The 17,312-nt window shown below is 38.4% G+C and overlaps 1 non-coding gene across 1 annotated transcript; it reads left to right on the forward strand.

The window, feature by feature from the left end:
• The first annotated feature begins 2,781 nt into the window (after nucleotides 1-2,781).
• On the forward strand, nucleotides 2,782-2,854 carry TRNAK-CUU (transfer RNA lysine (anticodon CUU)). Its single transcript has one exon. It is a non-coding gene; the product is annotated as a tRNA-Lys (tRNA).
• Nucleotides 2,855-17,312: the final 14,458 nt, after the last annotated feature.

Below are 17,312 nucleotides of genomic sequence, written 5' to 3' on the forward strand. Positions count from 1 at the left end.
TCTCCAGTGAGGGAGACTCCACAACCTCTCAGGGAAATCTGCTCCAGCACACAGGTACCTGCACAGTAATGAAGATCTTTTTCTTATTCCAGTGGAATCGCCTCCATGTCAGTTTCTGCCTGTTGATTCTCATGCTATTGCTAGGCTGCACCAAGAAGAGGCTGGCTTCATCCTCTTGACACTGTCCCTTCAGATTCTTATAGTCATTTATAAGCTCCTCTCTCTGCTGTCTGTCCTCAGGGCTGAACAGGCCCAGCTCCCTCAACCTTTCCTTGTACGAGTGATGTTGCAATCTCTTAAACACCTTTGTCACCCGACGCTGGACCTGTTACAGGAGCTCCATGTCTCTCTTGTATTGAACTCATTGAGATACATCATTCTTGAGTCTGGAGGAAGTGATCCTTGAATATCAAACAACTTTCTTGCATCCCTCTTCCCTGCAGGGCCTGTTCCCATGGAATTCTTCCAAGAAGAGCCTCAAAGGGCTTAAATTTAGCTCTTCTGAAATCCAGATTTATTATGGATGTACAAGATACTATATTGCTGTTCCTAAGAACCTCACAGATTTTTTTCCTTCACAGCAATGTCTGCCTCATAAAATTAAGTAGTACTAGTAGCTGCTGTTAAGTGAATCAAGTATGTCTTCTAATAAGACAGGAATATGCCTACTGAGAAATTTCTGTGCAGTATAAAATGAAGGCACTCTGAAATGTATTATAGTCTTTTTTATACCTTCATATCTTCACCCTGAAAGACATCACACACTTTGAGGACAGATAAAACGCAACAAAAAATTCTTGATTCTGGAGTGGAATAAAGATGAAAATGCAGACAACGAGAATGGAAGGTCACATTTATCTAGAAGATCTCCTAAATTCTTAGACAGGTGTCAACTTCTGTAATTTTTTCCTATTTGCAGGAAAATGTTAGCAAGGTATTATCTCTTTCCATTCTTTCAAATTACAAGAGAAACTGAGGAATAGACTTACATCTTAGGAACATGTAAGATGGTGATTTTTTTAAAAAAATATTATTACTGGACTATTTTAAGAACTGCACAATTGTAGTTGTCTTGCCACAGATTAGACTCAACAAATCCTTGCAAACCAACCAACTGACAAACCAACCAAAAAATCCCTAAAACATATCTCATCTAGCCAGAGTGGAAAGAGTCATGTGGGATAAAAACACTAAATAGTTGAGTGCATGGGATTCAAAAGGTAGAATATTCTGATTTGAAGTTTACCTGGAAAATGTCAATGTCAGATTTGAAATAAGTGGAATGGAAGTCAGTCAAGGGATCAGTTGAGAAGTGAGAAACACACTTTTGCTCCCACTGCAGTTTAATGAGGTAGCTGCTCATACACAATGTCAAAGTATCTTGACTTAAAACCAATCAGGGAGTCTTCAGGTGAAATGGAAACTATTTTAAAGGTATTATGTGATTATTTAGTTGAATTGAAAAAATAGTATTATACTATATTTTGCTTCATCATTTAATTTGCTTTGCAGTGTATCTTTGTACCTGAATTGTTAGTCTGAAACCAGGCAATTACATGCTAAGTAGTTGTACTTTGTGGCTTTTTCTAAGCTGACAGTAAAAGTATTGATTGTTTTTATGTGAATCAGGCTTTTCATATGTTAACAGTGAAACCAGAATTGAGAAAGACTCTTTCTATATAAAGAGAAAAAATTTACCACTTTTCAGTAAGATTTATTTAATTATTTTAACCAAACATTAGTATATGATTCAGAAAGCATAAAAATGCTGTGAATCTGAGCCAAAGGCCACTGTAATCCGCAAGAGGATTTCTATTGACCTCAGCTGGATTTCACTGTAAATTAAATGGACTAAAAGATATTTTAAAATTTAGTCTTCTTGCAAGAGTAACCCTAACCTAGTGAACCTATTAAATATCTAATAAAAGCTGTAATTAATTTTTTGTGAAATCTATCACTGTTCCTGTTTTTAAAGAATAAGAAGTGTTTGCTAATTCTGTCTCTCCCAATCCACATGAACCCTTTTTTAATTCCTACTATGTGATGCAGGTCCTTCTCAGAGATACCAGAAAAAAATACATAATTTCAATGTGTTGCATCCTGGGTTTGGGTTCAGATTAGGGGTTCTGATCTTTGTTAAGTTTGCTGGTTCTGTGTACCCTCGTGCATCCCCCATGTTTCCACCCCACCCCGCCCACGGTGGTTAGCTCCAGGCTGCCTGACATTGGAGTTTCTCCCTGTCACTCTTGTAACCATTCCCTGCCAACTCCTGAGGCTTCCATGTCCATCACCCCATTCCCGCGATCCCACTGGCCCCAAAGCCCCGTGTCCACCCCCGCCATGTTCCTGTTGTTTGCTGTGGCACACGTCACTGCCACGGTGTCTATATTCATTGGGCGGGAGGACTCCCCATCCTCCCTGTGCCACCCCTATATCATCCCACTTCCCCCCGATCCCGGGGCCACTTTCATCCACACAAGGTTGGGAGCAGGCTGCAGCTTCTCCATCGCGGCTCCCATGGCCAATAAAGCATCCAGCCGCCACGCGGATGGATTTGGACATTTTCCCTGCCTCTTTTTTCCTCCCTCGCACTGATGGCAAAGCACGACCAGCCCACCCAGGAGTATGGCAGCAGAAATGCCCAGAAGTAGCGCCAACCCCGACGAGAAGCTGAGGCGCCCAAGCCAGGCACTCGGGAGCTGCTCAGGGCCAAGAAAAACAACACACAGTCACTTCCATGCTGCAGCGGCTACCTGCCATGACCTCAAGCAGATGAAGTGTGCCCAGCTAGCTCAGTTGGTAGAGCATGAGACTCTTAATCTCAGGATTGTGGGTTTGAGCCTCACATTGGGTGCTGCCTGCGGTGGCTACCTGCCACGACCTCAAGCAGATGAAATGAGCCAGCTAGCACTGTCCATGTAAGGCTGGGTGGCGCCGTGTGAGAGGGCACCCCAGGGGAATGGTGTCTGCCACCCTGGTAGTGCTGAGGTGTGGGTCATGCAGCTTTGGTAGCTTCATACACCGAGAGGAGATGAAGAGACGAGACACTTGTTTGCTAGCCCAAAGAGCTTTTATTCCCCCAGGCATGGTAGGAACAAAGTGCTCTCGGAGCGGATGCAGTGACAAAATGCCGAAGAACAAAGAATGGCAACAGGTTAAGTAGGGGGTGGGCGGACAGGGGTGGAAACCTGGCTCGCCCAATGGGGACAAACGATAGAGAAATGACATTGATAATAACAACCAATGGTAACATAATAGAGGTGGGTACAGTGTCCTGGGACAAATAGAAGGGCTAAGGTGGGGTGATTAATACAGAATTTTCTTGAAAAAGCTGGGGGTGGTTACAAGATTGCCACTCAACAGGGAGTGACAAACCTTTACTGATGGGACTAAATAAAGAGAAAACAGGGAGAGGTGAGAAGATTGACAGGTAACTGTGGCTTCGAGTGGCAGGAACTCTCAGGGTAAACAACTTGAAACAAACCACTGTGAGGGGGAAAATAGGAAAGTGCAAGGAACAAACCATACTAACATTAACGAAACACCTAACTAAATAAAACCAACCCACAACACCATGCTTTTATATGAATTTGAGAGTGAGGATTATAAAGAAGAGACATTTCAGTAGGGTGACAGAAAACACTTGAGAATGTGAGTTAATAAATTAGGAATTTGTAGTAGGATGATAGGGGCAGAACCAACCAAAATTATCTCCCTAGCATTTTCACTGTTTCCCAGTACCTGGAGAAAACTTCAAAGTAGGCATAGCTTCACTGATCTTAAAAAAGTTACAGGATGAATTTTTTAAATATTTGTTAAACAATTTTGGCCAGTATTGAAATTTACTGATGATGACATACTATCTATCTTCTGAATAATGAAGCCAAGACTGAGGTTTCAACATTTCTCAAGTAATCTCGTGTATCCCAGGGTCCAACTGGAGGTACCCTCAAGTAGGGTGAATTTCTGTATTAGAATCTATCAGTTCATGATCAGAACACTTTATCATCTCTTTCTTGACAGTGCTTGAAATGTTGCTTTCTTCTTGGTTCTGTATGGGCTTCTGATTTATGGGACTTGTTTTTGTGCAGTACAAATAAATTGCTACTGAAGACTCTGGTTTTGATCTGGCTTTTATTTCACTGAAGTCAATAAGAAATTGTCACTAGCTTTAAACAATAAATGTCTGTTTCATGATTATCTTTTGTGTGTATATACTTCATAGTCGAATGTTAGACTGCTTCATATTAGGCATTTCTAACTCTGTCCTTCTACCAGTGCCTCTGGATTATTTTAAATTTGCTTTCTCAAAGTGATGTTGAATTGCTGTCAAAAATAATTTTTCAGAATGATGCCCTTGTCACTATCAGTAGTTCTAGTGAAAATACTTTTATATTAGTTTAAGAGAGTGCAATTACCTGCAAGTCATTTTGAATAAAAGATAAATGGAAAGTGTCTCTGACATGCTTGATGGAGGTTAGCAACCCTTTCAGATCTAATGAAATGTTGTGGATATTTTCATTCTTGATGCAATTTTCTTTACTTCTAATTAGAAGGAAACAGACGTTTAAATGAAGGTAATACAATTAAATTGGCTGTGGGTGAAATACACATGCCATTGTTCCCTGCTTGGAGGCTTGCTCTGTGTATGCTTGGTGGAAGTATATAGATGTGTCTAACATGTATGCCAGCTGGAATGAAAGGACTCAAGGTCTGGGTTTTCTCAGAGGACTGTGACTGTGTTAAGGCCTTTTCAAGTACATGAAAAGCGTGGGATCAGATTGATAGTGACTACAATTCATTGACACTTTAGACTAGCCTTTAAATATTTATTCAATTAGAGGTGTGTCTCTAGCAATATATAGAGGATGGATGACCTGCTGATCAGCCTTTTATGTGGCATTTAGAGGTCAGTTCTCCTTTCTGCCTGCATAGAGTCTATAGAAAATTATATAAACCACAATTTTCAAATTGTGAAACACAGTTATTAGTACTGCCACATTTATATCACTCTTGCGCATGCTTATTTATTGTTCTGAGACGCTCAAGTCCCAAAGAAGAAGAGGTCATGTAAATGGCTAAAATACATAAACCAGATAATCCTGATTAAAGGGCAGAAATAAACTTGACAACAGAGATTTGATCCTATTCAGTGTCTAGTTTATCCCTTAATACAGGGAATGAGTATCTTCCTTTGGCTTATATTTTGGAAGATATTGCTCCTATTAATTTTATTTAGCCTGTGGCTAACTGGAACATTTAGAAAAGCTACTAATTTTGTCATCCCCCTGCTTCCCTTTCACCCTGTCCTCCACCTCTCCTTCGTTCCATGAGTGACAGTTTAACTAGGGAAAGCGATGGATTCTAAACCCAGAATGATGTAACCAATGGGATATATGTACAGACATGGGATATGCACAGATCAGGGAATGAGAGGTTGGAGAGCAGTACTGCAGAAAGGGACCTGGGAGTCCTGATTGATCACAAGTTAAATGTGTGTGTCAGCAGTGCTCTGGCAGCCAGGAGACCCAACCCAGTCCTGGGGTGCATCAGGCACAGCATCATCAGCTGGGCAAGGGAGGGAATTGTCCTGCTCTGCTCTGCACTGGGGCAGCCTCACCTTGAGTGCTGGGGGCAGTTTTGGGTGCCACAATATAAGAAAAACATTAAATTATTAGAGACTGTGCCAAGGAAGGCAATGAGGATGGTGAAGGGCATTGAGGGGAAGCTGTATGGGGAGCAGCTGAGCTCATTTGGTCTGTTCAGCCTGGAGAAGAGGAGACTCAGGGGAGACCTCATTGCAGTCAACAATTTTCTTATGAGGGGAAAAGGATGGGCAGACATTGATCTCTACTCTGTGGTGGCTGGTGATAAGACCCAAGGGAATCGCCTGAAGTTGTGTCATAGGAGATTTAGGCTGTATATTAGGAAAGGGTTCTTCACCTAGAGGGTGGTTGGGCACCAGAACAAGCTCCCCAGGGAAGTGGTCAGAGCTGGCAAGCTTGACAGAGCTCAAGAAGCATTTGGCCAATGCTCTCAGGTACATAGTGGGACTCTTGGGTTGTCCCATGTAGAGCCAGGAGCTGGATTCAATGATCCTTGTGGTCCCCTTCCAAGTCAACATATTCTGTGAATCTGTAACTGTTGATTCTACTCATAACAATAATCTGGCACCAATAACCTGCCGAACCCCGAGGACCACAGCATACCCAGTACCAGCAATAGGTTGACTACTTGAGACCACATTCAGGAAGATAGTAGCTTCCATATGCATATAAAGACAGGAGTCTATATACCTATGATGAAATAGAGGACTGATTAAGGGTCGTTATGAATATCTAACCCAGAAGTCACCAGTGGCTACTGGGTCCCATCTAGCCTACTTCAGTCCAACACTTTCCTCAGAGTATGCAGCTGGGATTCATCTTCCAACTGCTGCCCCATTAGTTAATGTGTGAGCAAACATTTTAGAGTGACTGCAGTGTGATTTGTTATGTTATTTATGACAGCTTGACTCAACTAGATAGAAGCATCTTTGCAAATACAAAATGTTCATAGAACGATCAGTTGCAATCTCACCTTCCCCACCTACTACTTCCTACACCATTAAGGAAATGTAGAAATAATGATAAAATATTATATATACAAATATACACACATACATATATATATATATATATACACACATATATATGTATATATATACCTTCTTATAAGTTCTGCAAAGAACTACCTGTGCCTGTCCTATCCCACTGCTTATTTCAACCACATGTGCAATGTTCAGACCAAATACCCAGTCCTGATACCACTGTTCATTTGGAACAGTGTTGCTCCCATCTGTTAGAATAGTTGAGCTGCTGTTAGAATAGTTAAGTAGTTTTAGATAATAGGAGATGTTGTTTTTAACTCCACCCTGGGATGGAACTATCTGCCACCATAATTAAAAACACATACCTATTTGAGCAGGAATTATTCATTGACTGTGGTTTGGGGAAAAAAGTCTAGGTTAATCTCAGGAACACAGAGTTGATAATCTCATAATTTTTACTCATGGCTTCAGATGTTATTCTGTTCTTTAAATTTCTAATATATTTTAATTTTCGTTTTATTTAATAATAATCAGACATGCCAAGTTCCAAATACTAACTACAACTGGATTGTTTCAAATTATTTTTTTTTGTCATGGATATGTATAAAGAGAAAATAATTCCCCCTCAGGACAGTTTAAAACATAGGAAGACAGCACAGACTCACACAGAATCATAGAACATGCTGACTTGGAAGGGGACCACAAGGATCATTGAATCCAGCTCCTGGCTCTACATGGGACAACCCAAGAGTCCCACTATGTACCTGAGAGCATTGGCCAAATGCTTCTTGAGCTCTGTCAAGCTTGCCAGCTCTGACCACTTCCCTGGGGAGCTTGTTCTGGTGCCCAACCACCCTCTAGGTGAAGAACCCTTTCCTAATATACAGCCTAAATCTCCTATGACACAACTTCAGGCGATTCCCTTGGGTCTTATCACCAGCCACCACAGAGTAGAGATCAATGTCTGCCCATCCTTTTCCCCTCATAAGAAAATTGTTGACTGCAATGAGGTCTCCCCTGAGTCTCCTCTTCTCCAGGCTGAACAGACCAAATGAGCTCAGCTGCTCCCCATACAGCTTCCCCTCAATGCCCTTCACCATCCTCATTGCCTTCCTTGGCACAGTCTCTAATAATTTAATGTTTTTCTTATATTGTGGCACCCAAAACTGCCCCCAGCACTCAAGGTGAGGCTGCCCCAGTGCAGAGCAGAGCAGGACAATTCCCTCCCTTGCCCAGCTGATGATGCTGTGCCTGATGCACCCCAGGACTGGGTTGGGTCTCCTGGCTGCCAGAGCACTGCTGACACACACATTTAACTTGTGATCAATCAGGACTCCCAGGTCCCTTTCTGCAGTACTGCTCTCCAGTGCTACCCTGCAGAATTTATCAGTCATTGGCCAACTACCTTTTCAGGTTATATTTTTCCTACGAAGGCTTTTCCATCCAAATATCTAGGAACACATTCATAGGACATTCACAGCAATGAAGCCTTTTGGCATCACCACTGCTCATCCCCATCAAAGTTTTTTGACATTATTTTCCTTTTTTCTGACCACAGGCGCTTGATTAGATCTGTAATCATTGCATTTACTCATACATTTTTATGCTACACTGTGACCGGGATTATCATTAATAATAAAGCACTATATACAAATGTAATTAAATACAGTGAAAGGTACGCTAAGAGGGGTAAAATAAAATCCCCCTTTGGGTTCCATTCCTTAAAAGCACAAGTCTGAAGTCTCCCCATGAAATACTAATAATGGTAATATGTTTTCAAGTCTTTATGCAAGTGTTCTTTTATCCAGTATGTTCTCTTTTCTCTATTAATTTGCAGAATATTAGTAGATGTACAATAGATGTCCAGTTCTTTTATACAAGTACGTATGTTAAATAACATGGTATCAGTGTCCTGTAACTTAGCTTAAGGAAATTACTAGCCATTACTGACCATCATATCATACATATGATAATGTTTGCCAAAGCATCCTCATGCCAGTCTCATTTTTCAATACTGATGACTTGATCTGACTGAAAAGTCTCAGCTAAGCAAAACTGCTTTCAAAGTTATATCTGCTTTAAATGTTTTAAAAACCTTTCAGTAAACATTACCAGATCATTTTGTACCAAGCTCCAGGAATCAACACATTTGCAAACCAAAGAATAACACATTAAAAAAAAAAAAAAAAAAAAAAAAAATTTTCCAATTAAATCGCATTTTACAAAAATTTTGTACTATATATAGTATACATATACAGTATATTCAATTACTGTAGCTGTTTTTTATATTACACAATGACCTAAAATCAACATTTTCCTTCAGAGGAAAAAGACTTGTCCGCTATGGAAATAGATAGGGTCATATTCATCTCCTCTATCCTAAGGCTGGCAGTGGCTAATTTTTTCAGTCTCTGGTTACATAAATTACATAAGGAACACTAATTTAATACTTTTTGTGCCAGTCTAAATCTATGTCAGTGCCAAAACTGGTGCTACTATGGAGGGATCACCATTGCTGCTGCAGTCATTTATGAGATGCTTGACTCAGAATTCTAGCTACCCTATATTCATGACAGTAGTTTATTCCTTCCTGTGTTAATGGTTTTCAGAAAATTGCCTACCTTTGACTGTATAAAGACTTCACTTTATTTAGTATGTAAGCAATTTTTAAAAAAATCATATGGAAACATCTCCAATTTGTTTACACATGTACTCTTAAAAATTGAAAGTAAGATTTATTTTTTTTCACTGTGATTGCATGATCAAATAACTTCTTGGTGAAAATGTTCTATTGTATTACTTTACACAGCATGAGCCAATTTTAGCTCTAATTATGAAGAATAATTTAGCTGGTATTACCTCAAGACAATGCTTTCAATTTTTCATGAGTACTGTCCTGAGGTAGAAAATATATTTCATATGAGTTTGGTTAGTAGCTAATGAAGCTGAAAATTTAATGTGTAGGTAGCACTATCATTCAAACACCTGACAAAACAATTCTGAGAAAGTTCAACAGTACAGGAAAAAAACAAAAAGAGTGTGTCTGTTTTGTTTTTTTCTTTCCTGGAAAAGGAGAAGACAAGGACATCAACAATTCATCAATCAACAGCTCCAGCAAGGGGTTCCTCCCACAGGAGACAGTCCTCTATTTACTTCTCCAACATGAGTCCTTCCCATAAGCTGCAGTTTTCCCCAAACTGCTCCAGCATTTGTCTCTTCCACAGGGTACAGTCCTTCAGGAAGAGACTGCTTCTGCATAGGACCCCATGGAGAAGTCTTGCCAGCAAAGACGCTTCAGCGTGGGGTCCTCTTTCCATTGGTCTGCAGGTCCTGCCAGGAGCCTGCTCTAACACTGGCTGCTCACAGGGTCACAGCTGCCTTTGGGCATCCATCTGCGCCTGTGTGGGCTCCTCCAGGGTCTGTAGGTGGATCTCTGCTCTGCTCTGGACCTCTATGGGCTGCAGGAGAACAGCCAGTCCCACCACAGTCTTCACCACAAGCTTCATGGGAATCTGCTCCAACATCTTTAGCACCTTCTCCCTCTCATTCCCCACTGACCCTGGTGTCTGCAGAGTTACTTCTCCCAAATGTTCTCATTCCTCTCTTCTCTGGCTGCAACTGCTTCTGCCGTAACTTCCTTCTCTTTCTTAAAGAAGTTTTCCCAGTACTACTGTCACAGATGAGCTCAGCCTCAGCCAGTGGCAGGCTCATCTTAGAGCTGGCTGGCATTGGCCCTTTCAGACATGGGAGAAGGTCCCACCTATCAGGTGTTGGCTGTGGGGCAGAGGTATGCTCCTGCCACAAAACTACATTAATTCTGCCCTCTTTCATGGATCTTATCTACTAGTATTCATCTGCTTTTTCCTTATTAGATTAATTCAATGTGTTAGCTGTTAGCAAAGGATATTTTGTAGCATTATTTCAACTGTAGTTTTAATGGGCTATACAGATGTGGGTGATTCACAAAGTTCAGTGTGAACTTGAACTGTATTTTTAGAGCAAGATACAATGCAGGGATGAAAAACATATGTTAAAAATATAGTCTCTGTGCAGACAGTTGATGGGCAGAAAAATAATAATTTTCCAAGAGTCTTGAGGTTTGTTTTTTTTTTTTTTTTTTTCCTTTGCACTGCTTTGGATTTGTAGCATTCACAGTGTAGGGCTGAAGTACCTTAATAAATTATTGACTGTTTGCATCCAACTGAATTTTTTCCCAAGGCATTCTGAAGCTGTAGGCTTTAGGAAATTGTTTTCTTTAGGAAAAACTAAAGAAACAAAATAAGACACAGTGTATGTTCCAGACACATTCTCTAAAATTAGAATGTGCCATGCACATTAACTTATTTTGAGTATTCTTTTTTGTTTGTTTTGGATTTTTGGTTTTGTTTTATTTGGGTTGTTTTTAAACACAGTGAATATAGAAAAGTAATTTAGTGTTTTCTCACAAATTATCTTCTCATTTCTCAGTTGGAGTAGTCACACTGAGATTGCAATTCTCAGAGCTACTGTGATTCATTCAGAGAATGGACCTCCCATGTGGTCCATTGCACAGAATCTGAGCTACAAAATGGTACAGTATTTCTGGTAGCCTGTATTTATGTTTTTGCATCTGCAGACAATTAATACCTCTATACTCTTCCCTTATGGTATACAAAGATATAATACCGAGCAAGAAGGGCTTCCATATGAAATCTTTTAATCTGATGACCCTGAAATTACTTGTAATAAATTTATTAGAGAATGCTAGTCTGAGATGTAAATTTGGTTCCCTTTAAGGAAATAAGGAAGCCTATCTGATTTATTAGCATTTGTCACAACTCACTGGTAGAGGATGTGATATTCGTTATGATCTTCTCAGGCTGAACAAAGACACCAGATATGTGTCAGTCTTTTATTGTAGTCTCCATAACCCCATCAGCCAGTCCACTGCTTTAGACTCACAAGGTGCTGGCTAACAAGCCCCTAAATGTATACAGTATACTTCAATAAGTTCGTAACTCTCACAACACACAACCAAAGGTGCTCACAAGCCACAAACACTTGAAAATAGAGTATGGAGTAGAATATGATATCTATTTTTTTTTTCTTTTTGTCAATTCATTTCTTTTTTTTAGTTTTCTTTTAAACTGGCTTATATCACAAAAGAAACTAAAACCAAACTCCAAAACCAATCTAAACCAAAAAACCCACAACATTAGGGTCTTCTGGAAAAGGTTTTGAGGCTAGAAAGCTGATATTCTCTATCTTCATCAAACCTCTCAGAACGACCTCAAAATGAACTGTATTTAAGCTAAACACATTAAAATTAGTAATTGAGCTTGAATACTTTCTATTTTAAGAGCCTGAATCTTTTCAGTTCTGTAAATATGTAAGTACTGAAATGCACAATTGCTCAGTGTAGTTAGTAATGAAAATACAGTGCACAGTTTTGTAACTGTTACAGAGATTGAATTCATTCCAAGTCATTGAAGACCTGGGATGTTCTTGATTTGCAACTTCAAAAAGCAGTGTGCTAACTGGTCTTTTTCTGGGATGCCTGTAAGGCTGCCTGCTATTATCCCCCACCTTCTGTGCTGCTATGGTATTGTGTTCCCAGACAAGTAAAAAGAGAATGGGCAGCAAGTATAGCTGTGAAACAACATTTGAGTGAACCAGAACAGGAATTTTGCTAAGTGCATGGATGATGGATTAAGGCATTGTCTTGGCTCACCAGCATCTTCAGTGTCAAAAAAACGATAGGAATTGCTGATACAAGGACAGAACTAGCACCTGACTGCATTCATACTTGTCTGCTATCATTTGTGATTTAGTGAGACAGTGATTAGCATATTTACAATGCACCTTTTGCATTTAGTATGCCCATAGGATGAGTGAATATAATGAAATTCATATGAGACAGTTTGCAAGAGGTTGGAATGTACAACTGCTAAAATGACAATGGGTGATATGTATGCAACTGTATTGATGGAATTTACATGTAATTTACTTAAGTTGTAATAAGTGAGAAATCATTATCTTGAAGTTATGTATGTTAAACAGTAAAGACTTATGCTGTCTCGTAATAATTACAAGTGTGTCACTCCTTTCTGAAGAGATACTGTATCTCTTCTACAGGGTTTGAGGAATAAAAGGGAAGACCAGATAGTTGAGAAGATGGGCAAACATTTTTTTCATATATAAATTGGTTGTAATTTATTTATTTTTATGTGCATAACAAGGTGCTTCCTGTGTCTTTTCAATATAGGCTTTTATTTTCTTCAGCCCATCATTAACAATGTTTTCTCCTTATTCTCATTTATTAGAGTGGCATTATGGTATGTACATAATTGCAGGTATTTATAAAACCAAAATAAGGTTGATTCCTGTAGATTCATATAGGGGAGACATAGTACAACTTCAGGATATTTAAGATTATCCTGATTGAAAAAATATACATAAAGGTCACCAATTATGTCTGTAGACAGGAAACAGATGCATACATACATTATTTTTCCACTTTATTCCCATCTTTATATTTTAAACTCAATGTGAACACGGAAGCTTTTCAATGCACCATATGGGTCACATGAATTGAACAGTCCCCAGAGAACAAGGCAGTTTAGATAAGGATGTATATGAAAAGTAGTTTTATGCTATGTTTTGCAGCTGAGGCTGAGTAAACAGCTATAAAACGAAATAGGGACTTAAAGTACCTTTCATAGTTGTAGCATGATAGTTCTGGTTCTTAATTTGAAAATAAAAAGTAGACCCTTTTGTATTTGCATAATAATACATTTTAGGAAAACTCACACAGTATCTACAAAGTAACTGCAGTGACAATCTGTCCCTATATCCATTCAAGCAAAATGATTTTTATTTTTGTGTATTTGGTGCACATTTATCCTAAACTTTCTATTTCACTCAACTTCCCATTTAAATCAGCAAAGACTTGCATTTACTTCAGAGGAGATGGATCAGGACCACAGTTAATTACTAACAGCACTTAACATACTGTAATTTGAACTTAATGTATTAATATAGATAGGCAGATATACACATAAAGCTATTAGTGCTAGTTCTTGTTTAAATGGGCTGTGATACCTCAGGAGCAATGCACAAATTTGCTAAAGAATAAAGAATTATTTTATTCAGGAACTAAATCTTGAATTAATGTTTAATGAGAACTATAACCTTGTTCTTCCCTGTTATGGATCAGCTCTTAAGAGAACTTGTAATACAGCAGGAAACAAGGGAAAAAAATTAAATTTCTTATTCTTTGAAAAGCTAGAATTCAGTTCAGTACATGGATTACAGCTCTATGTCTGGTAATTGATATATCCCCATTAAAAATAAAAACTTTTGAAAAATTCTAATCTATGAAGCATGAATGAAAATTCATTTTCTTCTTAAAATGGGAGACATGGTTGTTTTTATGTGCAAAAAAACCCCAAACTCTGCAAAACAAGCTCTAAAATTCACTGCTACCAGTAAAAAATACATTTCTTACATCCCCATAGACTAGAGGAACACTGGATTTAGATTACTAAATTTAAAAACCAGTTTGACACCGACTAACTTGAAAACTGCATTTTCCCTTGCATTTAAATGGTGTCCTTAGTGGTGTTGCAATGAGTTCTGTTATCTCTGCAGCTATTTGAAAGTACTCATTTATGCTGGTTGTATGGCAACATTTCCCTTTACTCTGGAAAAGCAAATTTAATGAAATTTTGTTCTTATTTTTATCAAAAATTAAATTATGTATTTGTGCATTAGACATCAAAAAAAGTGAAGATGTTGAGAAGACACCTGCGGTCATTGAGTCTACAGAGTATATTTCTGAATTAAAATAACATGCTGGTTTAAAGATGTTGGATTTGCTGTGTGCTGGTGCATTGCATGCACAGCTTTCTGTGTGACACAGTGAAAGCAGAAGAGAAAATGCCAGCCTGAGGTCAAGTTATTAAGTAAAAAAATGTGGGTGAAGAAGTTATACCTGTATGTTCTGACTCTGGATGAAGGCAATCTGAACACATACTCACACTGTGTTTGATGTTAAAGACAGAAAGGTGAGAAAGAAATGCTTCATGTATGACTTAATTAGAATTATTTATATAAGTTGGGACTCACATAGTCGTAAGCAACCTTTATTAATTTACGTTTAAAGCTTAAAGCCCATACTGAAGTAAAACTGATGAAGACTAATAACCTTTATTGGACAGTATTCTTTCCATGCATGGCAGTAGGATAATTTAACAAAGTATGGGTAGGTTAATCTAATCCTGGTAAAGTCCTCTGCATGAAATCCTGACTTTACTGAAGAGATGTCCTTCCATTGTGTCTGGTTTTATGCTTCACAGAGCCTTGCATTTCTGGTTATTTCTGGAACCATGAGCTGAAATTCTCCACTTCTGATATGTTGCAGAATAGGCTGGAGATGAGACATTGGGCTCTTAGGTCTGTACAGCAAATTGCAAAAGCAATTTTGATGATTTTAGTACAAAATACCCAACTTAAATTTATCTCTGACTCAGCACAGTGAGCTGTTTGCCATTCAGTAGAGAGAAAAAGTAGAAGCTGTCCTTGTACACCACGATATCAGAGTTAATTTGTGATCTTTCTTCACCTATTAGTGAGCAACAGCCATCTGACTTGGTGAGAAATTTTAAGAGAGATGTTGTTAGGATTAGTAATTTTTTTAACTACTCTGGAAAGTTATACCAAAACATACCTGACTTTGCTATGAAGTCAACCCATCCCAAAATAAAAATATCTTACACACATAGATTTATGTGACAAGTGCATGTTTCCTTGCACTTTGGGGAAATATGAAGCAATTTTCACACAAATATTCAAAAAGGAAATATTTTTTTCACTGTTAAAAATGGTTATAAGTCCTCAAGCCAAAATGTGTATTTTGCTCCTCAGATACTCTGGAATGCTAAAATTGGAGAGCAGACTAATTCTCAGTATTTTTAGTGAGATATATGATTTTTTTCCCCTGTTTTCTATGTAGCTTCAGTTTATCACTGAAAATTTCTCTAATTTTTAACTTTTATGTAGAAAAAAAAAATCACTCATTTGTGTTGAGTGCTAGCTTAAGTGACATTTTCTTGTTTTGCAGAATCAGATCTAAATAGAATGTGTTTTCTTTGTAACCACAGTAAGTTAACATTGGATGTGTACCTCACCTAGGAACTGGTCCTTTATTCATGCGTCAGCACCTCTTTTTATAGGTTTTGCCTTATTTTTGTCGGCAATACAAGACAGGATTTCTGTCCAAGTATCTCAGCATGTATTTAAACGCCTTCATACCAGCACTGCAATGTGCTCTGTTTGCACAAGCATGTTCTGTATAATGATAACATACTTGATGTGAATTTTGCTTCAGTCATAAGAACCCTGTATGTTCTGTTTACTTTGCTGGATGTTTGTTGGTGGTTCAAGCTTTAAATGCATATCTAAATTTCAACTCAGTAAGTTCCTTTTTGTCAAAATGGTTTTTTAAAGATCTTGAAACTCAGGCTTTGCCTTAGCTTTGTGTGAATGTATTCAGAAAGACCATGAAAATGTGCAGCACTTCTGACATTGCCAAGTCTATTTTGCTTCTAGAAATTCAGTAGAAAAAAAATGTATTGCAGCCTTCCACTTCCATCATTTTATATCAATAAGTGAAATCATTAAAAAAATTCAAAGCAACTTTTCATGAAAAAAAACATTCTTAAATGAACATCATTACTGACTTGTCAGCTTGTTTTGCTGTAGGCATCAGTCTCCAGGGTGTTCTGAACGTCCCCGAGAAAGGGAGAACCAAATGCAGTTTATTTGTTTTCACTGGTGGGTTATTCTAAATGGAGAAGGCAACATTTGTTCAGGATGGGTTAAAAGCAGCTAAACAGCTGGGCTAAGACCTTAATTGTAGGCTAGGTATGGTACACAGATATTGAAAATGTGGGGCTCAATTTCAATTTAAGAATGCATAAATCAAAACATGTCTCATGTTACAGCCCAGATGAGTAGCAGAGACTATCTGGGACACAGCCACACAACTAAAGTGATCAATAATGGCAATTAACAGCAAGTGGTTTATGACAATTTGAAATGTTGCTTCACTTTGTGGAAATGAAATGAAATGAAATTGATCTTGCTCTGCCTTTTACTTCACCTAGCCTAGTTTAAACTTGTAAATGGTTCACAGTAAGAGAGAATTATCTCTAAGCTAGCTCTGAAAAATTTTATTGTCTGATTTATTTTAGTGCTCCACCTGCTCTCATAAACTGTCTGCTATTTTCTACTCTATTTGGTGCCCCTTATTTATCCAGAGATGTACATAATGCTTCTTTTTTGGTTCCCACATATAATCTGATGGTTCAATTTTTTGTGTTCACTATGCCTGCAATTAAATGTGCCTTTCTTGTACGTTATGCCTTATTTCAAATCTCTACAAGAATTATTATGTCAGGTTTATCTACATGCTACAGAATAAAAGAAAATAAATTGGAAAAAAGATAGTGATTTAAACTAATTCATACCTCCAAGAAGAAACATAATTAAGGCCTTTGCAATGAAAATGGCCTGCAATATTTCAAACTTGACACTTCAGATTATGAACTCTTTAGCTCATCTCAATGCCAAGATCAGTAAATGAAATAGTCTTTCAGGCGGGCACAAGGCATTCCCAACAGGTCTCCTTGGCTCAATGGCAGACCGGGAAAGCAGGCTGAAGTAAAAAGAAAGAAGACTGTTC

Source organism: Vidua chalybeata, chromosome 1, assembly GCF_026979565.1.
Source record: "Vidua chalybeata isolate OUT-0048 chromosome 1, bVidCha1 merged haplotype, whole genome shotgun sequence".
Lineage (NCBI taxonomy): Eukaryota > Metazoa > Chordata > Aves > Passeriformes > Viduidae > Vidua > Vidua chalybeata.